This window comes from Rhynchophorus ferrugineus, unplaced genomic scaffold (assembly GCF_030347505.1).
Source record: "Rhynchophorus ferrugineus isolate W39M unplaced genomic scaffold, kcgeb_rfMv2 rfM3, whole genome shotgun sequence".
NCBI lineage: Eukaryota > Metazoa > Arthropoda > Insecta > Coleoptera > Curculionidae > Rhynchophorus > Rhynchophorus ferrugineus.
The window spans coordinates 12,102,212-12,129,657 of NW_027472582.1; the positions used below are offsets into that span (position 1 = coordinate 12,102,212).

The 27,446-nt window shown below is 32.2% G+C and overlaps 1 protein-coding gene and 1 long non-coding RNA gene across 9 annotated transcripts in view; one reads left to right on the forward strand and one right to left on the reverse strand.

Moving 5' to 3' along the window:
* LOC143193733 (ephrin type-B receptor 1-B) overlaps positions 1-26,135 on the reverse strand; it is a 615,182-nt gene extending 589,047 nt beyond the window's left edge. For 7 of the 8 annotated variants that reach the window (XM_076400076.1, XM_076400075.1, XM_076400077.1 and 4 more), the window contains exon 1: positions 25,637-26,135. The gene's annotated coding sequence lies outside the window, so the exon portion shown is untranslated. Of the gene's footprint in view, positions 1-15,177; positions 15,222-25,636 lie in introns of all 8 variants that reach the window. The other variant, XM_076400070.1, reaches the window with a different exon arrangement.
* On the forward strand, positions 17,736-18,585 carry LOC143192535 (uncharacterized). The gene is made up of 4 exons (XR_013004801.1): positions 17,736-17,833; positions 17,906-18,113; positions 18,175-18,258; positions 18,318-18,585. It is a non-coding gene; the product is annotated as an uncharacterized LOC143192535 (long non-coding RNA).
* Positions 26,136-27,446: the final 1,311 nt, after the last annotated feature.

A 27,446-nucleotide genomic window follows, 5' to 3' on the forward strand; every position in this document is an offset into this window, starting at 1 on the left:
ATTCGAAGCCCAATTCATGGATTTTTGCCATCGTTTTCATTGACTTATGGTCTTGGTGCATAGGCAAACACTAGGATTTATTACACTTGACCATCTTCAAACACTAGTCCGAATCATCAATTCGTCGTTGTTTTTGGTCAAAAGTGAGCGCGGTACCCACTTTACACAGCGCTTTCTCACACCCAAATATTAGTGAATGATATACGGTAGTTCAAAATAATTTTTTGGATTCTTGTAATTTTTTCGTCGGTAACAACCACCTTTGGGCGTCTACCGCGTTCGTGTCTCGATGTTCATTTCACCACGTCTAAACTTAGACAATCCCTGATGGTTGATTTTCCTGAAAATCGGCATCAAGCGAAGTTTTGCTTCAACTGTATTTTTCCCTTCAAAAAGCAATATTTTATCAACACACAAAATTCCTTTTTATCCATTTTTTTCACATTAACAAAAGTTGCTTCACTGAAGATGCTATAATTCGCAAACTAATGATCCGGCAACTGTCAAATTTATACACGCATCTTTTGAGTGTTAGGGGTACCTATGTGTTAGGCCGGGGACTTTTCAAATGACCTGTTATTTGAACTAATTTCGATACTCAATAATGAGCAACAAAAAAAATCGAAATTAATCAGTATAAACCAAATAACTTGATAAAAAGTTTTTTGTCGGAAATTTGAACCTCCTAACACTTTTGCTTATTAGTGAACTTTGTAAATAAAAATAATAAATAAATAGTAGTTTATCTGCGCCATCTTCTATAAAATATGAAACAAAAAATCAGTTTCAGTATCTTATTCAGAGTAGACTAAAAAATAACTTGATTAAATCTGAATATGTCACAGGCCATTAAGAAGAAATATAATGGATATGAATGGTAATTTATTTTTCGTACAGCATCTTCGGGGCTCATTAAAATTATGATTACCTCATTAATATTTTCTATTAAGAGTATTTTGGTTTCGAATATTAATATGCAAAGTGCGCCGCGTCGACATTAGCATTTTTTCCGTTATCGGGCACGAAATATATTATGCTAATACGGTAGAAGAAAAGCCAACGAGCGTCGGGCGGGAGGGGAAAACGGGGGGGAAAATCGAAAACCTTTTTTCCCAATAAATGTCTTTCTCGGGGGCTGCCGTTCCCGTATTTGAATATTTCAGCATAAATTATCCAAAAACCGGAGGACGACCGTCTCTATTCAATAAAAAATATCAATGTTCGACTAAAAGCCTTTCTGTAACTTTTTCTGCCCCCGACACGCAAAAAAAACGCCCGAAGACGGAGGAGGAACTTCCTCTCGGACGGACCGACGCTTAAAAACCTCCAGCCTGCGAGAGCACTCGAGCGAAAACGTGTTCGTCATCGATCGGGAACTGTTATTGTTCCAGAGCTCTCTATTTCTTAGCATACAAGAGTGTAGGAAACACTGAATCGAATAGTCCGTGCGCTCGGTTGGGATCGGTATTACACTTCGAGTATGATCGTGTATTTTCCGCCATATTGCTTTTCTGCAGTGGTCTCTCGCTATTGTCATTTTCACAGCAACATTCAGACTACAGGAGAGATGTAGTATATAGTATACTAGCGACCCGCCCCGGCTTCGCACGGGTACAGTGCTGATACTAAATTAAATACACTACAGAAAAAATATGAACGTTGTATATAAAAACATAGCAGCCCGCTCCGACTTTGCACGGGCATAAAATATATATGCCTATGTCACTTAGTGAAAACATGATTAAAATCGATCCGGTATTTTTGGTTCATTCATTACTGCCCTTGGCCTGCACGCATTAAATTTGGAGTAAAACAATTCCTCTTCCCCTATACTTACTATGAAGATTTCCTGCTATCTTTGGAATATCTAAATTCATACAATTTTTATTACATTACACATTTTTAAACGCAAATTTTAAATTTGTAATATCTCCGAAAATATTTGTTTAATTTACATGCTGTAAGGAACCATATTGATCTATATTAATTGCACACTGTATTTAAGGTACTTAATTCGATAAGTATTAATGCCGTATTGCTTAAAATAGCTTCGTAAATTTAGTCATTTTTAAGCCATTTTCTCACGTAAAAAGTAAACAATAAAAATGGTTAATGTGGGTTATCCCTAAAAGATAAACATATACCATCGCGGATTTTTTTGTAGACCTTTTTAAGGTGTACAATACTGTAGTACATTAATTTGATCTAACTCGTAGGGTTAGGCAGCGTTTTTGCTAATTGCTAAATAAGCCTAAAAAAATATGTTAATTTACGACATCAAGTTAGAAACCTCTAAAATTAGCAATGTTGCCTTAGTATATTATGCATGTATTATACATATAAACCTTCCTCTTGAATCACTCTATCTATTGAAAAAAACCGCATCAAAATCCGTTGCGTAGTTTTAAAGATTTAGGCGCATATAGGGATATAGGGACAGAAAAGGCGGGTTTGTTTTATACTATGTAGTGATTCAAAATAACAGTGAACTAAGGTCATCACGACGTCGAATATATTGCTTAAGGCACTTTGTAAATTCGTTTTAAAACCAGACATTATTTTCCATCTCATTTCATTCTGCAGTTCATCCAAAGAAGCAGTGAACATACGTCAAAATGTTTATTTAATATATCGCCTGTCGCAATTTGTAAATTCGTGTTAAAATCAGACAATAGTCTCATTTTATTCTAGTTAAAAAGAGACACAATGCAATGCTGTCTGATACGTTCGAACACATAAACGTCTAGATCAGCAAAAGTCGTTCGGTTGTCAAATGTCCGCAAAATGCTTCAAAATATTTTTTGTTGAAAATAATAACGTTGTTTTAACTCTTTGCTTGTTTTGATAGATTCCAAATCGCTGCTTAATATTACTCTGATTGAAAATGCCGAAGCCAGGCAGAACATATTGCGTCTCTAATCAGTTACTTCGGACAAGAACTAAATAATGAAGGCCAGTCTTGCCAGTAAACTTCGTTAGAGAGGTAAACATTTTTAATGTTACATAGAATGTAAAGATAACCCACGAAGAGGTCTAATGGAACTTACCGGCATTGCTTTTAAAATAATACAATTTTTAAAAGCATATGATACAATCAAGGAAGACTTATTATTTCAATCTGTGTATTTGCTGAGACATGGACATTTCAGATTGGGAGAATTGGTCACTCATGGTAAGATAGTAACAAAAAGTGTCAAGACAATAAAAGATGAAGGAGAAAGGTAAACGTAGGTAACGTAAACCGAAATGACTGGTAGAGATTCTTGTACTTTAAATTTTCCTTCTCGTTTCTGCCCCCGACTTTAATGTTGTAACAGGCATTGGTTTGAAAATATGGAAGAGCAAAAGTAATTTCCGAATGTAAGGTTACATTTTTTAAAAACTAAAATATCCAAACAGTATACATTTTGCTTATAGTGGGAAAATTACCTGGAAATTTATGACAAAACATTTTCAAGGACATCAAATAGAAATCAATATATACCAAAATTTCACACCGAAATAACTACAGATTTCAAAACCATAACAAGAAGCAACGAAGAAAACTCTTCATGTTGTTCAAATAAAAACACTGCAAAAAGTATGAGAAAAATAATATACAATTGTATTAAAAGTAATACTAAAGGTAATTAAAACTTTTATACACATTTTATTATAATTAACCATCCATTCGTATTAGATTAGTAAAGTTAGTTTGTTTTGGTAAATCTAGAATACGTCAACCAAAAGCTGGATAATCACTTCAGTAGTCAATTCTTTAATGTTATTTGTCCATCAAAAATAGAAGCAAAAATTGCAATAACTCATAAAAATTACGATACATTTACATTAATTTAATCATGATATATTTTTGTAACGATTTAATTATTCTTTTACAGGTGAAATGTTGCTAGAATTGGTTGAGCGAAAGCTGAAGAAAACAACATTAGAATAAGAGAAGAAATTAGATAGGATTCTTTAAGATGCAAGAACAATGGAGGACGATACTTTGAAACAGTCAATTTGACTAACAATTGAGGAAGTAAATTTACTAACAATAGTTTACCTGAATGGAATGAACGAAACATATAATATTAACCATCAATGACACTCTAATGATCTAATGAGAACTACTCTGAAGGTGGAGGAAAGAAACGAACAAGCAAAAAAATATTTTTATGAAAGAGCATAGATAAATAAGTTATTGTTCTGTAATAACAATGACACCTGATGCAAGATAAAAATTTTGTTTCGAGATAGATAAATGATATATACGAATATGGTTTATTTTCTTGTTCCAGAATGACCAGCTAGAACCAAATGGTCTCTTGCTGATGTCGCTTCGTGTTCGGGATAGTGAAGTATTTTGCGGGCGACAAAGACCCTGAGATACGACTGGGATTGTCGTAGTTGGTTAACTACCGAGGTTTGAGGATGGGTAGGGATTTTATCAAGGTGTTGTCGTGTTTTAAAGCGCCTAGGGAGAACTTTACACTGAGCATGTTCGTGAAACTCTTCACGAACGGAATGCGTGATTCGAGGTGAGTGTAATATTCCTCATAAGCCATGGGGCATTGCGAAAGGCGCGGAAATTTTTGGACTGGAACACTTGAAGAAATGCAAGTTACCTGTACCACAACTGTGCTCCGAAGGGGCCGACTGTTGTTCTGCAGAAAAGTGATGATGTGATGAAGAGTGAAGAAATATATTAGAATATATTTATGTTAAAATTTCTGTAAAATGTAAGTTTTCTGTTAAAATATGACTTATTAATTCTCAATGTTCCTCAATTTTTATTTACTTGGTAAATATAATTACAACACTTACATTTATTGAAACGTCCATATAATTCCACAGTTAAATATTATATTTATTCACATATATTTGGCTTACGACCGATAAAATGTAATTTAAAATATTTCATAAAAAATAATGATAACATTTCATATTACTATCTTTACTAGTTTTTGAACCAGTTCCAGTTCCAACACTTAAGGAAGAAGTACCACTAAATGTTTCCACCGCGGTGCGATATACGAAGAAAAATAGACTAATAGGGCTTGCCAGAAGAAGGCCTTACATATTTTAAAATCTCCTATTACCAACTATATGTTTATATGGATTGAACCTACTATTTAACGTGGGCTCCGAACCACGGTCCTCGGCATGAAGCTTACCGACTGGTAACTGACCAATTTATAAATCATCCCAGAAGACATCAGGTCTTACCCAGCCTGGTTACTGGCGTGACTGGGATCAATTTCCTTGTCAGATTTAACACTCTTGCCTAGAACAATCACAAACATAAATTTACGACCATGCCCCAGCAGGATTCGAACCCGCGGCTATCGCAACAGTAGGAGGACCGTCCTGTTGCCTTTACCACTGCGCCACCAGGCCAGTTACATTTAAATTCTGATTACTGTATACTCACAAAAAAAATTTCACTCTCCCATGCGGCGGAAGACGAAGGAGGAATATCCTTTCGGACGAACCAACGCTTAAAAACCTCCAGTTCGCGAGAGCACTCGAGCGAAAACGTGTTCTTCATCGATCGCCAAATGTTATTATTCCAGAGATCTCTATTTCTTACCGCCCCCGCGCGTCGCCACTCCCCCCGCCCACCGACATCTCGACGCTCTTCGTCGCTCCCGCGCTCTCTTTGTAACGCGGGTTCTCTTTACGTTTAAAATCTTAATCAAATTCTGACAAGTCTTGAAAGCTTTAATAATCAGGACAATATTGACTCTGGAAATTATCGTTCCGTAATCCCTGGATATCGACGCGAGGAGGACTCTTCCGTCGGTCGATGGGGAAGCCTAGGCCGCCGCTGGGTTGTCGAGCTCGCTGTGATGTTTACGATTGGATAATCCGCGACCGTGTATATCCTGTATTTGTAAATTGGCGTCGTCGCTTGTCGAATAATACATTTTTATTGCCTGGAAACGGGTATGTGACGTATCGGATGGAAGATAACGCTTTTCGCGTGTATTCATGTTAATTAATTAGAGCGACAACACTTATGAGCATGAAAGGGTACGACTGCTGTCACTGGTAATTTTACTTGTTTCAAATTATAAAATTGAAAACTGTTATTCCAAAAGTTTAATTGTGTATATTTGATGTGTAGCGACCTTGAGCATGTCGAATTTTACATCGTGGAATAGCGGTCTACAAAATATCCAGAAATATAATCCCAGATGTTGAACACGGGCGGGGTGCCAACTGGAACCCGACAACGAATAGCTGGCGGCAACCCCGAGACGTTTATCTGGGATATTATTGAAGGGTATTTCGGTCATTCAGTGCTCAACCCTCGTTCGGTTAAGACGTGCCACCATCGACTGCCCAAGCCTCGTCTTCAGGTAACTCCGCTGCCATCCGTTTTATTATTTGTATTTTCACATTTTTTTATATTGCCAATAAATAACGGTCACATTATGTAAACACCACTGTTTCATTTCGATTTACCTCCATTCACCGAGCCACATCATTTACCCTAAAGATGTTTTTCTTGTTCTTTCCTCCCTATTGACCAGATCATTTAAATCAACTTCTAAAATGAAAAGTTTAACCTCAGTACTTTGAAATCATTGACAGTAACCTACTACCAGTTTCACAACAGTTGCTTGTGGCAATATTGCGTCATTGGAGGATGTTAAATAACAAAAAAAATTTCGTTATATCATTAGGTTCAAAAACTCAAAACAATTAAAAAATGTTTTTAAACCTTTCCAGTGTCAGCTACATAAAGATGAGGAAAATAAAATTACTAGCTTTCTAGATTCGCCATTTTAAATGGATTTACCACACGAGAATTAACGTTCAAAAAAGTTAAACAAACAATAATGAGAGAGATTATTATTAAAACAGCCCCTGGTTATGACTTAATTACTGGCAAAATTTTAAAAGAACTATCAGAAAAGGGTATAAAACTATTAACATTTATATTTAATACTATGCTACGAACTAATTACTTCCCTAGTATCTGGAAATTAGCTAAAATGTTAATGAATATTAATTAATTAATGATTCTTAAACCCGGAAAAATACCAGAAGATGTGACCCCCTACCGACCTATAAGTTTATTAACGATAATGTCAAAAGTTTTCGAGAAATTGTACATAAAAAAGCTAAATTATATAATAGAAAAAAGAAAAATTAATCCAGAACATCAGTTTGGCTTTCGCAAGGACTGGGACTATAGAACAAGTGCATAGACTTGTAAACAAAATAAACGCTGACCTAAATGCCAAAAGATACTGTTCGGCTGCTTTTCTAGACATATCTCAGGCTTTTGATAAAGTATGGCATACGGGCTTGCAGGTTAAATTAAAGAAACTTCTCCCTCAACCGGACTATCAGTTACTAAAATCGTATGTCAGCGATAGACATTTTATTGTAAATGGCGACAAACATACCGATAGATAACAAGGTATTGCTGTATGAGTCTATACTCAAGCCCATTTGGGTATATGGAATCCAACTATGGGCTACCGCTAGCAAATCTAATATATCCATCATTCAACGGTTCCAAAATAAGGTGTTGCGTGCCATTGTTGATGCTCCGTACTATATTTCAAATAAAGTGATACATCGCGATATTCCTCTAGAATCTATAACGAGTGTAATTCAACGTGTTTGTGTGAAGTACTTCTAAAGAGTGTCAGTGCATCCTAATGTACTCGCTAATCAGCCAAATATGCGACGTGAAAGTGAAGTGCGTAGACTAAAACGTTTAACACCACCTGATCTGATTACTGGACATATATAAACTTAACAATAAGCCTTAGAATAAGACTAATTAATTAAGATAATATTTTATACAGAAGATTCCTTAATGAAGTGATTTTCTACATGCCATGTATATATAATATAGACATAAGAAATACTTATTGCCAATAGGGCAGATTGTGGACTTACGAAGAGTAATAAAAAATATTATTAGGTAATTTATTACGAATCACAATACGATAGAGAAAATAATTCCTTTTTCACCTGGAAAACAAAAAATCCGGTTGAAAAGGTTATTTTTAATCGTGTAGTGGCCATTTTCCATTCTTTTAGATCTTTCTTATTCGCATGTAAAGGTCTGAAAACAGTTGACTCATCAACCATAGATTGTATGAAACTACTTTTAGAGTTTAAGCTGGATTTTCGTCCAATATATGAGTAAGTTAAAATCATCACTCTTAAACCGTTGAAAGAAAAACTGAAAATTGCGATAGGACAAAGCAGCATCACAGTAAGTGTTTCGGTGGCGAATTACTTCGAATCAAACAACAAAAGCAACAAATGTCAAAAATAGAATTTTGAGAGCTTCATAATAAACGCCTCTATTATACCACATAATGGAAAATTATTATTTTATGTAAAAAAATCCACTACTTTTACCTAAAATCTACATTAGTAAAGCTATTCAAATGCTACTTTTTGTATAATTTAAACGACATAAATTTTAAAATCAGCAGAATAGAATATACGATTACCAGTTCACAATATTAAAAACTATAGGGTTAAAAAGCTGTAGTTAATAGTAACTACTCCTGAGGCATAATAAAAAACCAAAAACATTTTCTTAAACGTAAGCTATAGTATAAGGAATATGTACAACATTTTAACTCAACACTTTATAATCTAAACGTATTATACGATAAAAACTTTATAAAGATCAAAGTTATCATTACTGTTGCTTAAACTAAAATAACGCGAACTAAACTATAAAGAATAAATAAATAAAAATTCCTAAAACTCCTACAGAAATAGTAACTTTTCTTAAGAAATAAGCATATTTTAAATTATCAAAACATAAATTATAAAAAAATACAAACTTATTCAGTCCTTATCCCCGTTAACGGTATTACGTTATTACTGTAAGAGTATTTACATATGGAATATCAAACAACAGAAACTAAACAAAATTATATTAAGAACTTACTTTAATTAATTTTCTAGCATGCTTTGTTATAGATTTGTCAGACGCAAATTCAAATGAAATAAATAGTCCAATGAATGCATAATACAGCAAAGTATTTTACATACCAACCATTATTTTATAAACCATAACAGAAGCCAAAAAGAACCAATAATCTTTTAAATAAATTCGAAGCATTCATAATGCTGTATCACTGCCCACTAGATCAGAAAAAAATCACTTTAGAGGCAACAACGGCTTCTTCACTGGTTCAGAAAAGTCACTGGGTGCAAAATTAGGTCTGTTTATATATTAAAAAGTCACTTATTTGAGTCCATTTGTATGTAAGTCATATGCTGCTTCTATTAATGCTTAAACATCTTAACATTAACTTAAGATTAACATCAAGATATTAAGATTGAGGTCGGATGACTCCAAAATATTTATGACTCAGGTCACTATAAACAACACAAATACAAGTATACACAATACCACAGCTAACCATATTCCGTAAATTATCATTTGTACTAAAAACAAAGGAATACCAACTTGTTTCTTCAAGAAGTATTCCATCTACCGTACGTATTACATACCATAAACCCATAATAAGGTCATAACAAGTCAACAACCGAATGTTCTATTCATTTTAATATTATAATTGCATTGTATAATCACCGTGAAACATCTTCAGTCTCTCGGCTGACGCTCATCCTCCATCTCTATCGTACCGCGATTTTCTATTGGTATTTTCGATGTACTTCATCATCTCGCCAATTGCCAGTCTCTTTTTTTTCGTAGTGGTAATTTTTAATTTTATTACATTGTCCATAACAACAATCTGATAATGTGATACGGACCATGTTAATTTTAATCGAACAGAAATAAGTTCAGATAGTTCTAATAAAACGCTTCAGTTCATATTTCGGAATGGGTCTTGAATTTTGTTTCATTCTTTTTTATGGATAGCCAATGCTGTTGTATGAACTCATTTAGTTCAATGAAATTACTCTCCACCATACTCTCCAGATGTACCACTCCGTGCCTTAATTTTCAGATCTAATTTAATTAAGGTCCATTTTTAGGTATATAACTTAATTTTTTTCTTAATTGAGGGTCAAATTATATTTAAAATAAAAGTGTTCTTGTGAGTTACTAGTTCTAGTACAGCTTGCAAAACGGAAAACGTGTTTCTAAAATACAGGAACCTATTTTCCGTCAAACCAACAACTTAAAAACTTGCATACAGCTTAACAGTTGATGGATTAGTCCAGTGGAGCCATCCAAACCGACAACGAATCCGATTATCCTTGGCCATAAAGTGTGAAAAATATACTCTTGTTACCCATCAGAATTTTTGATTGCCACGTTTTCATATCGATGCAGAATGGATTCCCTGGCATATACCATGTTATCATGAATATGACAGAAAGCTTTAGAAAATGATGAAATTTCTATCAATAACTATCTTTTAAGGGAAAAACCTCACCAAATGTGTAGTAGGAACATTGCAGAAGCAATCAGCCACAACTCAAACAGTACAGACGATTTGGAGATGAGACATTGCAGAGACTGGATGAAGACTGAAGGCAAAGGTAAGAGGAGCTTCTAGCTCAGGTAGGGGTCACAAAAATTATATATATATATATATATATATATATATATATATATATATATATATATATATATATATATATTCTGTCCCTGCATGTGTCATTGAGCTCCTCCTAAACCTTTGGACTCAATTTGAAGATTTTTGAGTGGTTGCCTGTAGATGGCGCTGCGATAGAGTCCGGGATTTATTTAAAATGTTTTAAATATTTTTCAATTATAAAACATCTCATAAAAAAAATAATAATTGGATATTTGTCGAACCGCTAAGGAGTTATTTTTTTATAACATCTTTATTAGATACGCTTAGTACAATCTTAATTTACAATTAATTTACTACTACGTTTAATTTGTACTTGGATGAATTAACAAGCAAGACAAGTGAGAGAAAATACATCAATATGTATTTCTCAATTATACAATTATAATAGCTTATATACACTAAAGGTATACACTTTAAGTAAGTTCGTATGGTTTGGTTCGCTTCAATCTCTTGACATCCTGCGCGCTGTCTAACAGTTGTATTGCTTCCACGTTAGTATGATTTAGTAATCTTTCGTGTTTCAAGGCGAAATCTTGGATAACTTCGCAAATATATTTGATTTCCAGGTCATAGTGCAGTTCTTCGTTGGATACGTAGCGATAGGCATTGGTAATCAATCGAAGAACCTTTTTTGACAGCGTTGTATGATTAGTTGATTTGAATTTTTAGTGCAACCCCATATTTACACCCCATAGGCCCAAATTGGCTTTATAATTGTCTTATAGATCAACCTCTTTGATTTTAGATCAAGTTGAGAGTATCTTCCGACTAATCAGTATAGTTGTTTTATTTTGGTTTTAATATGTTTTGCTTTTTGTATAACGTGATGTTAACTGGTTAAATGACATAGAAAATAGTCGAACCCAAGCGAAAATAATTATCTATTAATGGAGAATCTTGGAAAATATTTTATCTGGAGGTCGCGTAAGGTCATTGAAAATAATGGACAATACTTCATAATTTCGTCGGTCTTTACATGAACTAATATTGTTGAAAAATCGATAAAGATTTTTACTAAAAATAAACATCATAAACCAGTTAAATGGCATGAAAAAACAGTTGAATCCAAGCGAAAACAAATATCTGTTAATACGAACGGACAGACCACGTCGGAATCTACGACATGATGAACCCCGGTGCTCTCTCATCTCCAATAAAAGGAAAACAAACTGAACGACAAACGTACGCGATAGACTAATGGTGCAGTGGTACCCACAGAGAGAACCAGAACCGTCCCGAAAGAATTTCCGAGAAGCACGACTTCTACCGTACCCGAAAACAAATTCGAGACGCCCGCAGCAGAAGCGGCGGCGGCGGCCGCCGACTAGACGTGGTGCCCCGAGAAACTGGTTCCGTGGTCGGTCGGTCCGTTACGGTGATGGTATGATGCCGTGCGACAATTTTCGGTTATCTGACCGTACCCTCGTTAAATCTGGCCCGGGTTCGGGTCGGGGCCTCCGCTCAACTTGCCGATCCTACGGCAGATTTGACTTTTATGCGATTTTATCGCCCTTAAATTTCTGGTCGCTGTTTAGGCGGTTCGCGATCTTGTTGTGTTCGTTGTTAATGATTATGATGATGATGATGAGCATGAGACAGAGGCATTGAGAGGCAGTGATCATTTGAAAACTATCACAAAACATCGGTTATATCCGTAAAATATTCAAGCAATAAAAATGTGAATTAGTTTTGAGAAGAATCATATCTTCATATTTTCAAAGATTGACCTTTCAAGAATATGCCCTTAAGAGGACATTTCAGACATTAAGTTATTCTCGGAAATATAGCTGTTTTAGTGACTCAACATTTAAAACACGGCATCTAAAAGCGAAACTTTGAACGCGTTTTTCTCGAAACTAGCTTCCTCGATGTCTCAAGTTCTAGTACTATCTAATGTCAAAGTACAACTATAACATGGCTAAATTTAGGTTTTTACTATTTTTAAAAAATTCAGAAATGTTTAAAAAATGGCAACAGCCGTAATTTAGAAAAAAAAATTGTTTTGCTACCTTAATATGATAGAAGAATGTATAGAGAAGGTTTACACCAAATTTAAATTAAATCGATTAAGTCGAACTTAAGATAGCATGTCAACTGTCTCTAACAAAGTAGTTTCGGAAAATCGCTTTTGAAGTTTTCAGATATCACGTCATTAAAACTGCTATATCTCCAAAAATAATTTAGGTATTGAAAAATCCTCTGAAATATATAGTCTTAAAGGGTGAAGTTTGAAATAATTATAATAAAATCTAAAATGTAACCAAAATAATAAGAAAATAGTTCAGCCAAAATTAAAAAAATACATTGAAGAAGACAGTTAATACCATTCTTAAATAAAAGCAAAAAACAACTCAACGTCTATCGTATTCCATCTAGTAGGCTGTATAAAACAAATTGTATTATTATAAAATCCCTGCTGGTTCAAATAATTCACGTGGCCGTCAATTTATTTCGGACTGACGTGATCCCCGACACTTCAAAGACAATCGCGGCCATAATAACGGTCCCGGTAATTAAATCAATTAAAGCCCGTGATTAAATTACACATTGATATGATATGGTCCCGAAACTGCACTTATTTGTTTATTAATACGAGCACCGATCGAATAGTAGGCCGTGTACGCTTCCTCTGGCCATCGTTGTACACACATGTTCGGGCTCCGCCTGTCTAGCGAATTTACGACCTTTATGGTCGCGGCCGTAATTATTTTAACATTGGAAGCGTTTTCTTCAGCGTCGATCCGGTCCGTCGGAACATTTTGATCAAATAAAATTAAAGTATACATCGACGTGGATTTTATTTAAACTTTCACTGGAATAAACTGTCATCGAACGTGACGGATGGTGAAAAATAACACAAGTTTCCGGGCTCATGTCTTAATATCCCTTGGAACTTTTTAATGTATGAGATAAATCATATTTACATGGCGACGGCCCTCTTGGAACACAGTATCAATCAAAAGATTAATTCGGGTGTGTAATATTCTTCCAGTTTCCAATGCTGAAGGTAGAAGTAACAAGGTACTTTTAATATTATTCGAAATCTTTATAAAATATGTATTTTGTGAATTTATATTTTAAGCAAGCTCCTTTTTTCTTAAGATTGCTCACATCATGTTAAATTTGCTTTTAACCATCTGGTTACTTAAAAAATAAAAAAATGGCAGAACTTTAGAGAGGATATATTTTTAGAAAAAGAAACTGCAATCAATAGCTCAAAAGCATTACTAAAATTTATTAATAGAAAAGATACTGGTACTTTCCTTATATTTACAATTATTTTTTATTATATTCTTCCATCGTACAAAGTAAAACTATAACAAAATTTCGATTATTACTATTTTAAGAAAATAAATTGTAAAAATATATCTGGTCTTTTTGAACAGACTTAATTCAATAGCAGCATTCCTCTAGATTAATTTTTTTTTGGTTCCAAGTTAATAGGACAAATGCAATGCAGTCAATTAGGGCGTGCCATTTGCGTGTTTTTTTTTAACATTAATAAATATGTAGCGAAAAAATTAATAGTAAAAATACTGTTTGCTCTTTTCTTATTTAACTTGAAAAAATACCTTCAAAAATGTCTTGTGCACACTAAAAAAATGTATAATAATTTCTAATTATATCCGATAATACATTTCCAAATTATTATTTCTATTTACATTTCAATCAAAACACATACTAAAAACTTATTAAAATACAAAACAAAATTCCGATTACATTGATTCGGACGTATTATAATACAATAACGAATACAATTCTTAATAAATTCCTTTATATTTATAAAGAATAAAATTATTCTGTAAACTCAGCTTGAAACTATTTGAATTCGTATAATATCTTGGGATGAATATATTTAAGATATATTCGAAGTGTTTTACCCCAAAAATATAACGACACTTTTATGTTTATACGCTTAATTGATATAATATCAGGCAGGTTAGGAATGAGACCACATATGGTGTTATATTATCATGTTTAGGTTTTTGTGAAACCGTAATAAGAAAATTATACAAACAAAATGCCAAATCACTGTGACTGAATTTATTTTATCAGGTAAAAGATGGTAAAGAGAATATATTTACAGGTTGTTTCATTCTTACTAATAATTAGCATTGGAAACTATCGACTGTTTAATAACTGACTATTTTTTACTAGTGATTGTTTCAGTCGACTACTTTCAGTTGCTATTTTCGCTCCGACTGGTTTTATCACTATTTACTATCGACTGTTTCACTAGTGTACTTTTAGTTACTATTTTAGATGCAACTAGTTTCATTCGACAAATTTTTTAATATTTTGGCTTGATAAAAGCTTGAAAAAAATATGCCGAATTTATGCTTACATAGATTTATACGTAATATATGTAGTTTTATGGTTTTTTGGTAGTTTGTTTGTAAATAACAATATATATCAGAATTTTTATACAAGTCTTTTGAGTATCAAAACTTGTTTATATTAACGGTAAAATATTAACGGTAAAGAGGTGATAACCATATTCCATATCCATACTAAATATTTCTAATAAATTAATTTTCCAATATGAAAACTTTTCTTCAACATTCAACAATTTATTTCCATGGCCATTAAAAATACGAGAAAATAATAAATTAGTAAGAGAAAGAATACGTACATTTCCGTCTCACTTATCGTACGGTTGGAACAATTACGCTCATTCTAAAAAAATATAACACAGAATTACATTTATAATGTCTTCATTACTATCCAAATATTAAAAGTAAATACCATGAAATGTATTTGGGATAATTATTCCATTCCTTTTTTATAAATTGAAAGTAACACTAAACTAAAATATTAATTAACACTGTCAGTTGCCCATTTAATTTAATTTTAAAGGACTGAAAATTTAGAATGACAGGAATTCGTACATATCAGGAATTAATAAAACAGTCAAAGCGTAATTACTATTTTCAGTCGATAGTTCCCAACGCTACTAATAATGTTCATTGTCTATTGCATTATCAACTTCTTTACAAGAATAATTTCAAGGAGTTTTAGGAATGTAACACATGTGTAAACTCAAAAACCTTTACGATTAACTGCCACGGCCATTACTTCAATTATAGCCTCAAGTTATCTGTAAGAAGACAAACGAAACAGAAAAGAACGAATATCACAATTCGCTTTATAACAGGAGCCCGTTCGACTAATGAAAAGTAACGACGATGGCAAAAGCAATCGAATATTTAATCAAAACTAACTCAAAACTATGGATCGGATGAATCGGGGAGCACGGGATCCTTCTGGAATCGATTACAAGACGTTTTCCTTGTTTTAATTAAGAAAATTTTGCAATTTCCTTCTTGAAATATTTTGCCTCGAAGGGTTATGAAAATAATGCCGCCGATGCTGAAAATCTTTGAATATCTTAAGAAGTTCTCCGCGTCGTATTTTGCGTTAGGACTTAATATCGAAATCCTCGCGATTCGTATTTTTCGTCTGTTTGTTCGTCTTCGAATATTCGAAGCTAATATGTTTTTGTAAGAATAAAATCTGCCTACTTGATTTTTTGTTTGCTTTCGTTTTTAATTTGTTCTATTTGTGATAAATTACAACACAGTACAATAGCCACTTTTGCTGATGATTCTAAATAGCGTTGGGAACTTTTCACTGATTTTACTACATTTTACGTTTCAGTGGACTATTTTCAGTCGCTATTTTCGGTCCGACTGATTTTGTTACTATTACTATCGACTCTTATTTGCACCAATTTTTACGTAAGAGTAGCACTCTGTTCTGATTTTGCACTAACACCACTCCACACCAGCTGTTAATGAGCGATGATTTTGTTTTAACATTGATATTATTAACTTTTAGATGATTGAAAATGCCCCCGAAGAGAAATAAGTTTGCTCAGCTATATTCTTGGACGTAGCGCAAGCCTTCGATGAAGACCAGCATAAAGGACACATGTATAGACCTCATAAAATGTTACCGAAGCAATACGTTGAACCCTTAAACTCGGCCAGGATATTTAGAGTTAAACAAGAAGAATCTTACTCAACAATGAAAGAAACAAAGAACCTTGGGATGAAAATTGATGTGTGATATTAAAAAGAAAAAGAACTGGAATTTAAATACAAAAAATGTATTGGTTATTTGGAACATTCAAACATTGTTGACAAGCAGATACTAAAACCTATAGGGAATTATGGAACACACAACAACAACACAAATATTTCAGTATTGGAGATGCATCCAGATACTATAGAAATAAGTTTTTACACCGAGAATTTCGGATTACAACGTTCATAGAGGTAATTAAGAAATTCGCAACAAGACATGAGGATAGATTCCACTCCCATGTTAACACCGAAGTGCTGAAACCCTTGAATAACACAAACACACTGCAAGAGAACAAAACCGTATAGTCTTGTGATTTTGCATGGTGAAGTAAAATAATGGTAAAAATATTGAGAAATGCCTCTAATTTTTATTTTATTAGAGAATAAAATAAAAGCGAATGTTTTTCTGGATAACTACCTACTTTTCATAATTAGTCATTATAGAGACAAACTGTAAATTTGGAAATAATTAGTAATAATACATTAAGAAATAAAAAATAAGGATCAAGAAATCACAGCAAATTACAGTAATTTCTATTAGATACATTATAAATCAAAGAAATAAAAATATAAACCAAACGGATTTAAACTTTCTTTCAAACTAATATTACTCCTGGACTAATTTTTTTGAAGCTAATATGTTTTTGCCGGATAAAATAAGCCTACTCCGTTACGATTCGTTTGCGGTTGGTTTTTCTTATTTAAGAGAAGGGGAAACAAAAGAAATCTTGATACCAGCCACTCCGACGTGACTCGAGCACAAATCGTGACAATATAAATCGCAAAATAAATACAATTAACACTTTTTTCGCGTCGTTAATTTCCCGTTTATTTTCGGACGCAGCTGGATTCGTTGTCACCGCGTACTTCTGTCACTTCCTGTCTGCATAAAAAAGCGCCATCAAAGCAGCCATGCCGGTCAAAAGCGCAAAAATCCACCGAACCAACCATTCTACTACTTAGCATAGGTTATTTAGAAAACGATATAGGCTTTGACGTATGCGCACAATTACGGGGCACACTATATTGCATAGAATAAACTATAGAAAAGAATAAATTATGTTGTCTTCCTTTTCTAATGACAGTTAATGAGTTCGATCTCAGTCGATCGAGTGCAAATAAATCTATGGGAGTAATAATTCGATTCTTGTATTACCCTGGGTAATTTAACATACAATGGTTTTAAAATATGGAAAAACAAAGGTAAGTGCACAATAATAAGCAAGGTTAATTATTTAAAAGTTATAAAACCTAAAAAGCATCAATTTTATTTAGTTAGTTGCTGTTATGTACGCCGTGTTAGCTGCCAAATTTATAACAAAACATTTTCAACATCAAATATAAATTAGCATATGCCAAAAATGTACCCCAAAATAGCTGCAGATCTCAAAACGATAACAAGCAGGGAAAAAATATTGTTGAAGAAACAAAAACATTGTAAAGGTTATGAGATAAATAATATACAACTGCACTAGAAGTAAAGGTAATTATTATTTTATACACATTTTGTTGCTATTAACCTTCCATTTTTTCATTAATTTTAGGCCAGTAAATGTACAATATATCGACCAAAAGCTGGAATAATGAGCTCTGTCCATGAACAAAAGTAGCAAAAACCATAGTAACTCGTAATAATTAGATATTTATTTTAATCATGATATATTTTAGTAATAATTTAATTTTATAGCTGAGGTGTAGCTAGAATTTGTTGAGAGTGAGTCGCAGAAACTGACATTAGCATAAGAGAACAAGAAATGAGACAGGAATAGTGGAGAATGATACTTCGAAAAGGTTAAATTTGCTAACAAGAGTTGAACAATCGAATAGACAAAACATAAAGCGATCAATCACACCCTAATGATCTAATGGGTACTTCTCTGAAAGTGAAAGAGTGAAATAAACAAGGAAAAAATAACACATTTTTACAGGAGTATAGGTTAGTAAATTATTGCATTGTAAAAATAATGATGTATTGACTGGGGCTTTTTTCAATTGAAAAGTAACATCCAGAGCAGTACCATCCATTCGTTTTAAGTTAGTAAATGTATATGTCAACTAAGAGCTGGAGTCAATTCGTTAAAATGGGGTTTGTCAATCAAGAACAGTAGAGAACATTTTCACTGCTTTCGTATATAATGGTGCTGGTGTTTTTTTGTTTCATTTTAATTATGTTGGATGGATTTGATTTAAACAATGCAAATATGTCTCTAATCTTCACGAAAATTCTGTAAATATATTTTAACATACACTTTATATATGGTTCTTGGAGTCCATGTTAATTATTTAAATATGTAAAATAATTTAAATATAGTGTTTTTATAAAAATAGAAAGGTTGGACATACACAATAAAGGTTGGTTATATTTTTATTTCATTTAAAATATATAAATATATCATATAAAATGATTTGCTTCGAAATTTTTCCAATATTTATTTACCTTATATATAATTACAAACCAAATTTCTTTATATATATATATGTGCCAAATTCAAAATCGTTTTCTAGATAACGTATGCTCTACTAGGTGTTTTGAAACGACTTTGGAGCGAGTACATCGACAACTGAATATCGCCGTTTTGCAAGGAGAGAGGAAAATATAGAAGTCGGACTGATATCGATTCGAGTCCAATTATGATTGGTCCCGTCGAACGTTATCCTGAACTTAATAATTACGGTTTTTTTCAGCCAGCGCCAATTAGTGGATGTAATAAAAGCGTTTTGACGGTCGGGTAATAATTTGTGCAGTTTATACTTTTTTTCCTTGTCTTAACGGACGCAATAATTGATGTTCCTTCCGACGATGTACCTCGTGCAAGTTTCAATTTAGACGGAATTGCAGTGCAATAAGTCTTATCAATTAAGTTCAATGAATCCTAACGGTATTATACAAAGTAACGATGGTATTTATATATAGTGATTAATATGACTTAATGAAAAATATAGTCAGATAACGCGTAATATTATATTTCAAGTCTTTGAATATAGTAATATAGTGGAATATTGCAAGGAAACTATGACACGTCTCTATAAATACCAACCACGATTGGTATTTCTGTTTTATCAACTTCATATAAAAAGTTCTTCAGGAGACTCTAACATTAAAGATGCTTTACATATATTTTTGCTTTTTGTCTCTTGTATGACTGTCTCCTTCCTAAACAGTAAAATACAAAACATTCTAAAAAAAACTGAGATAACCAAAACTTCTATCTTTCTCTATATAGAGTATATTAAAATATGTAATCAAACAAAAAAGTTAAAAACAGGATAGGCACAAAATACAACATATATAGTTTAAATAAAATTTTCATATTGTATTTTTTATTGGATTTTATTGCAGTCCTATTCTATTAGAGAATAGGATTAAAAATATAATATTATATAAAATATAATGTATATTGTTCTTGAGATATATCAAGGGTAAAATTATTAAAAAAAAATAGTCAGATATAATAAATAGGCACAGTAATATTATATTAGATGCCTTTGAGTGGAAATATAACACGGCAATATTTGAAGTTAACATTTATTTTTAATTCATTTTAATTTTAACATTCATTTTAATTCCAAATTATAATGAACAAAATATAAAACATAATTCTAGCTACTACTACGTTCTTTGTCATTCAATATTATCGATTGATAAACAAAAAATGAACAAAATTCAATGTTAAAAAAACTAACAGTAAAGAAATGATTTGCAGAAGAACTCAACAATCGATTATCTTTCCCATAAAATTACAGAATAATTAAATGAAGAAGCAGAAAAACTTATCAAAGATTTCCTGCAAGCTGACTCAAGTAATAGCCCAGAAATTCGGGGTATAATTAAAGGAAATAATTAACCCAACGACATATGTAAACAAAATAGATCATCGGAAAATAAAAATATCTTACATACGGCATACACCGTTGAAAAGATAAATGTTGGAAGTTAAAAACAAATACATAAATAACTATATGCGAAATTACTATTAGCTCTGGAATCTATCAACAAAAAGTTCGGAATTCCCTAAGAAATTCAAACCTTCAAAAATCATTCAACGGCTGCGAAAATTCGACAGCAACGGAAGTCATCAAAGTTACAAAACTAATATCGATCCAAAGAAAATACAGAAGGAAAGAAAACTATAGTTCCATCAAACAGACGTCATTGAAACAGCCTACTATGATAAAAAGTCTGTTTAGATATATTCTTAAATAAAGCCCCTCAATTTTTGTCACGGGGAACTTATTCAAAACTTTCAGAAAATATTACCCAAGCAACACAGTAAACTCTTACATATCAGGTAGAGTGTAATAAATAAGTTGTTAAAGAAATAATTTCTAAAACCTATATCGAGTCAAATCAAATATTCCTCAAATACAAATTTTGCAGAACAAAGTCCAAAAGATATCGTAGGTGTACCCAGATACAGTAAATTCAAATATAGATTGTTACTTAAGAAACGTAGAGAAACCCAAGGAAATCTGAGAAAAAGCTTCACACTCAAGTTAATAGCGAATAATTAAGACTAGAGCAGAAAAAAGATCTTGTAGTACCGTATTCTGCAGTTGACTATGTATATGAAGCACTGAAGCTTATCTGACATATTTTTATACTTGTTTTAGGTTTATTGGTTTGTTATTACAGGGTGGCATATAAGAGAACGCTAACACGATAGTTAATTATATTCCTCGTAAAAAATATTTCCTATATACAACCTGTTCGATATAGTAATTAGCATTAGAATAGCAATTAGAATAAGAAAAAACACAAAATAGCTGTATCATTTTAATAGCACATATATAGTCGCAATTGTACATCTAAAATATGGATGTGTAAAAAACTGATCTAATTATAATACCGCCATAGTTTGAAAGGAGTATTTTCGTCTTGCTAATAGAATAGGACCAATTTACTGCAATTATCTGTATCTAGGTGTGTTCGATTTCTCACGTACTAACTGGAATATTTTTTTAATCAGACCGAGTTGTGAATTTCATGGGATAACTTTTACCAGGAATACATTTACACACATAATAAATGGAAACCGTTTTAATAACAGTACTGTTTTTTTTCTGGTACCTTAAGTTAGTAGATATATTTAAAACCTAGCGTCAGGACATAACCTTTATGTTTATCAAAGAAAGATCGAAAAATCTATCGAAGCGATTAGGGCGGCTTGTTTTACAAACAAAGCTATCGATAGGAAAACCATTAAACGTTCGGAAACAAAAGAAACTCTAAATATAAATGGGAATTTGCAATTAAACTTCAAACGAAATAACGACGATACTGTCTGCGATCAACGAACCTCGAAAATGCTGAAATATTTTCGGTATCGGCCGCTATATTTTCATAACCCTTCGGAGCGGGGAGTTTCTGCAAGGAAAATAGCTAAATATTTTTAATTAAAACAAGGAAAACGTCTTGTTATACGTTCCGAAAGATTCGGATTCCATCCTAGTTGTTTGTTTTGAGTGAATATTCGACAAGTTTTGTATTTTTCGATCCATTTCCGTTAGTTCCAGCAATTTTCTCTTTAGTTATCTTAATGAAAATGCGAAAAATAAAATTCTGTTAAAAATACAGAAAAAATAATGAAAAATTATGCGAGATATAACAATATAATTTTTATTATTACTTTTAATTTAAATTAACTTCGAGACTTTATTATTATTCATCAACTATTAATAACAAAGAATAATATTAAAGCAGTTCATATATTTTATAGAATAGATAAGATGGTTTAAAGGAAAAGTATTGTAACAAAGACATATACAAAAACAAACAAAATAATATCAATACATAGCTAAAACAATATATTGGGCATTTAGATGATATGATTTTGTTATTACATTAAAATTTATTGAATTTTCTTCAAGAACTTGATTAAAATATTGGGAGATGTAGTTAGATGCTATTTCTGAGAATCACTTACGTAGTATCTATCGCTAGAAAAATCATTTAGTCTGTGTTCCTGGAATCATCATGCTATAATATATATGCAGTTGAAGCATTTTAATTTTTTAATATATTAGTTTCCTATAATATTTGTATTAAAATATAGAAAACAGATTTCGACTGTATTGTTAATATCTGAAAATTATTGACAATAATTCTGAATATCTTAAAGCAATAAGTACGAAAAAAATTGAATCATTTAATGTAACTTATTCTATCATTACTTGTGTATATGGTTTCATCTACAATTCAATAACCAATATATTTTAATGCTTAACAGTTAATACAATTAAACTTAAATTCACCTCAATCAATCGTACTATTTTGTGCATTATTGTTGTTTACTCTTGTCATTTTCACTAATCAAATGAAATTCCTTCCAGTTTTATGCAATTTAAGCCTTCATTGATGCAAAATTAAAAAACAATAATTAGGCTATAAGTTTAGTTATGTTTAAAGTATATCAGAATTTCTTGATTTAAATGAACACCTTAAAAGCAGAGCTCAAAAAGTGTTATAGGCAAAAAATTTGAATACAAACCTAGCCTTTGCATAAACCAACATAACTATGTTAAAATAATACTAATATATCTTCCAGAAATAGACTATATACAATAAAAACTAAAATATATGAAAATATATTCTCTGAACGAAAACCAATGGATTATATTTTTTAAAGCAACCTAATAAACATGGAATAAAGAAATTTAAAAATCGAAAAACAAATAACAATATTAAATCGAGAAAAGGTTCATTGGAATGATATTCTATCAACACTTTAATCCTATTTTCTAAGAACTTGTTATAATATCATATCGGTATCGTATTTCATCTAATAAAACTGGTTATACGGGCAGGTAAGGGAATATTGGACGGAGTTGAAATGGTCAAGAAGAAAAAGAAGATGCGTGAACGGAAACGTTAGAAAAATTAGATATGATCGTAGACGTCCAATTAAAAGGTGTAGGCCTTAATAATATAATTATTTTTTGGGCTCTATGAAGCAATAAAGTTGTGGTTGGGATTTAATTATGAGTATTATTCGACGGTTAGTGTTGGAGATGGGAAGGAAATGATCGTGATAATATTAAAACGTTAATTCTTCATTTCTTTGTAAATAAAAAGGTGTGTGTTTCTGGTGTAAAAACAGTTTAAAGTTTAGTTGTTGCTTAATATCACATTTAACACCAAAAAAAAACGCAAAGTCACTTTATTCGTACAACACATTATCCCTCATGTGTTTTAGTACAACATACACGTGTATTCTCATTCATTCATCCCCAACTAGAGCCACCCCAAAGTGTTGCAGAATCATGTAATGCTTCTTGATGATCGTGGTCATTAATTTATAATAACATAAAGATACATTAAAAGCATGTCTCCGAAATAGAAAGAAATGATAAAATATTTACACATTACCCTAACACAGCTCTATTAAATAAACATTGTTTTAAATTCTTTCATTTATAATCGCTGTTAATATTTTAAGACCACATAAGCAACGAAAATAAAATGTTCAATTAAAAATAAATAATTCCAACATTTATATATCAATTAGGTGTAATTATTATATTTGCTTATAATTAAACAAAATATCATCTCGGTACAATTAATTGAAATCTGGATTTATTCCAGTAGTTTCTTCGTAGCTTATACATTAACTTTGATATATCTAGTTTCTCATAGTCACAGTCAGGAGAAAAAAAAACATACTAATTGCATTTTCTTTGTAGCTCATGTATGAACGTTCATATATCTAGATTATCATAGTGACAATCAGTAGAAAACAAAAAAAACATATGTTTATTGATTCAAAGGTGATTGGTTACAATGTAAGCAGTAATAAAATCAAGAAGCAGCCGAGTCTAAACATAGTTAATCTATATACTCCTCATAGCATATGGTGATTCACACCATATTTGATGTGATATATATTAGAGTAATATACAAAAACCTAAAAACTTTATCAGACATTTTTCATGAATCTGAGTATGAAATCACAATTACTTCATTTTCCAATATTTATGATAATTGCACTTACATAGTTTTTGTAAATAATATCCTATCATAAAAAGCAAAACCCTGAAATCCTTAATATTTTCCTATGACAAATCTATATTAGAGTAATAAACAGAAACAAAAAAGAGTTAGCAGACATTTTTCATTAACCAAAGTATGAAATCACAGTTATTTCCTCATTTTCCAATCTTTGCTACAATACTACGAAACCATGGTGAAAAATGGAAATTTGCAATTTTTATAAATAATACTGTATCATTACAACTAAGATTCTGAAATTCTTAATAACTTCCTATGACAATCCGATGTATACTAGAATAATATTCAAAAAAGTAAATGCTTTATTAGATATTTTATAAGTCATAAAAGTATGCAATCACATTTACTTCATCATTTTCCAATATTTATGACAATACCACTAAACTTGATCGAAAAACAGGATTTTGTACTGTAATTTTTGAAAATAGTATTTTTTATAATAAATAAAATACTCATATTCTTAATATTTTCATGTGATAGTTAATTGAAGAGATCTAGTTCTAATAACGGAGCATAAATCAAGCCAATACAGTGCTAGATATTTAATTACTTTACTGTAATTGTAACTGATGTTGAACTTTATAGCAACACAGTGTCTTATCTTATCAACATCAACCAGTATTTATTATTTCGATTTTAACAATTTCTTTAATTCCTCCTTTTTTGAAGTCATTCGGTCTCTCTGGTATTGGTTTAGATAATCGGAATCAATAAAAAAAGAAAAATATACGATTTAGTCAAACAGATTTGAACAATAATCCTTTCTTTGAATATTGCTCTGTATGAAGCCTTTTTTCATTGGATTTGATATAAATAGAAAAACATTAGCGGAGATTATGGCGTATACACGACATCGATGATTAAAACTTTGATGGCTAATTGATAATATGTTTATCATTAAAAAAATATTACACCTATATCTGTTATCATTACAATTGACATACAGTTTGGGGAATTTTGATGAAAAACGAAGGATTAGAAACTGTTCATATTCAACTTACATATCTCCAATAATATGTGAGTGATTTATAAGCGGCGATATCCAATTCAAATTGCAAAAAGCACTAACGTATCCGTTGGATTTTTCAAAAAGCACTGTTCACCAAAACCATGAATCGTTTTCCACAACAAAATCGCCGCGTCGTCCGTACTACCTCGCAAAGACCAGTTATGTGTATACGGGCAGGTAGATAGAGCACAAAAACACAAGTATCGGTGGTGCACAAAAACTAACTTGTAAAGAGTTCACGTTCTCGCGAACAAGTTTCCCAGATTCCTCTCGGTAGGCCGACGGAAAATCCCAAATCGCAAGGATCACTGAGAAACCGATCGGACCTTGTTCGAAAAAATCCTCTCGGCACGGTATTTATTTATTTTTCCTTTCGTTGGCGCTTCGATCGAAACTTCGGACGCGACGCGATCAAAACCAAAATGACGACCGTCCCGAACTAACTGCGCCGCTTCTCTGCATCCAGCGCGACTAGCGGACCAAGCGAAGATGTCATCAAGCAGGCTCTGAGGGCAGAAGGAAATCGGGGCCGATCGTCACGATTCGGCCGTTTCCGGGTCGCCGGCGTGTAGCGCGACTCCACCCACATTTCGCTTCGTGAACCCGGTGGACGAAAAACTGTGAACCGAACGGGCCTTATCAGATTGTGGAGGTTAGGTTATTATAAAGATAAATTTGTCGGTCACTGTTTTGAGTCGTTGGGGAGGCCGGGGGATTGTTGGGAATGGTTTTATAGTGTAAATTGAACGATAAAGATTGTTCTCCGGCGCTTTTGTTTGATGGCTTGATCGTCAAGGCTAAGTATGATTTGGGCACTCGATAAATTACGATTCCACAGAATCGCTATCTATGGTTGGCTGTTCCTTTATGATCGTTCTGACAGAACAGGTAGGAAATGGTCCATAAAGATGTGTCGCTTATTTTTTGGACACATTTTTTAGGTTTACCTTAGAATGGTGAAAAAAATTAGTGGTTAGTATATTTGATTATTTAGTTTATACAGAATTTTTTAAATTTATACAACAATTAACTTTTCGTTTTTACAACGAATATAAATTAATTTTGAGGGATCTTATGGCGAGTTCAAAGTTAAACGAAGCGAATGTTCGGGGTCTGCGCGAAGATTCGGCGAAAATCTCTCCATTCGCGGTTATCGAAGTGAATTCGTGGGCCGTTCGGTTCTTCTCGGAATGTTTCGGTCTTCAAAAATCATTTGACGGTTTTCATCGTTTGGTTCGGAACCCTGTATTCTTTTTTTGATAACCATACTTTTCACAAAGGCATGCCAAAATGAAAGTTCTAGTGAAGCATATTTTGACGGTACGTGTAGTGTTTTTTTCCTAAAAAGCAATGTTTACTGGTGAAATAATATGTACCGTCTAATCATTTTTAAAAGAGTATAAAATTATTGTAAGTATGACCGTAATATAATAAACAAAGTTATAATAAGGAAAAAAAATACGAATAATATAAAAATTCAGCTCGTTTGAAGTTTATGGTAAGAATACAACATAAAACTCTTATGTTTATACGGCTTTAGTATTCTATTTATAGATTCCTGAAGAGATTTGAAACATTAACAATTCTGTAATGATTACAAAATGATCCAAAATCACCAGGAGATATATTCAGTCCCAAGAGAAAATAATGTATATGTTTCAAATCTAAATTTCACTCTAAGGTAGATATAATAAAACTTTAAATTAAGAGTATTACCTTTATTTGGTGAACCAAAATGTATAAATGGGGACAGAAATTATATAAACTGGTATGTAGTTGTATTTACTGCATGATGTAATTTG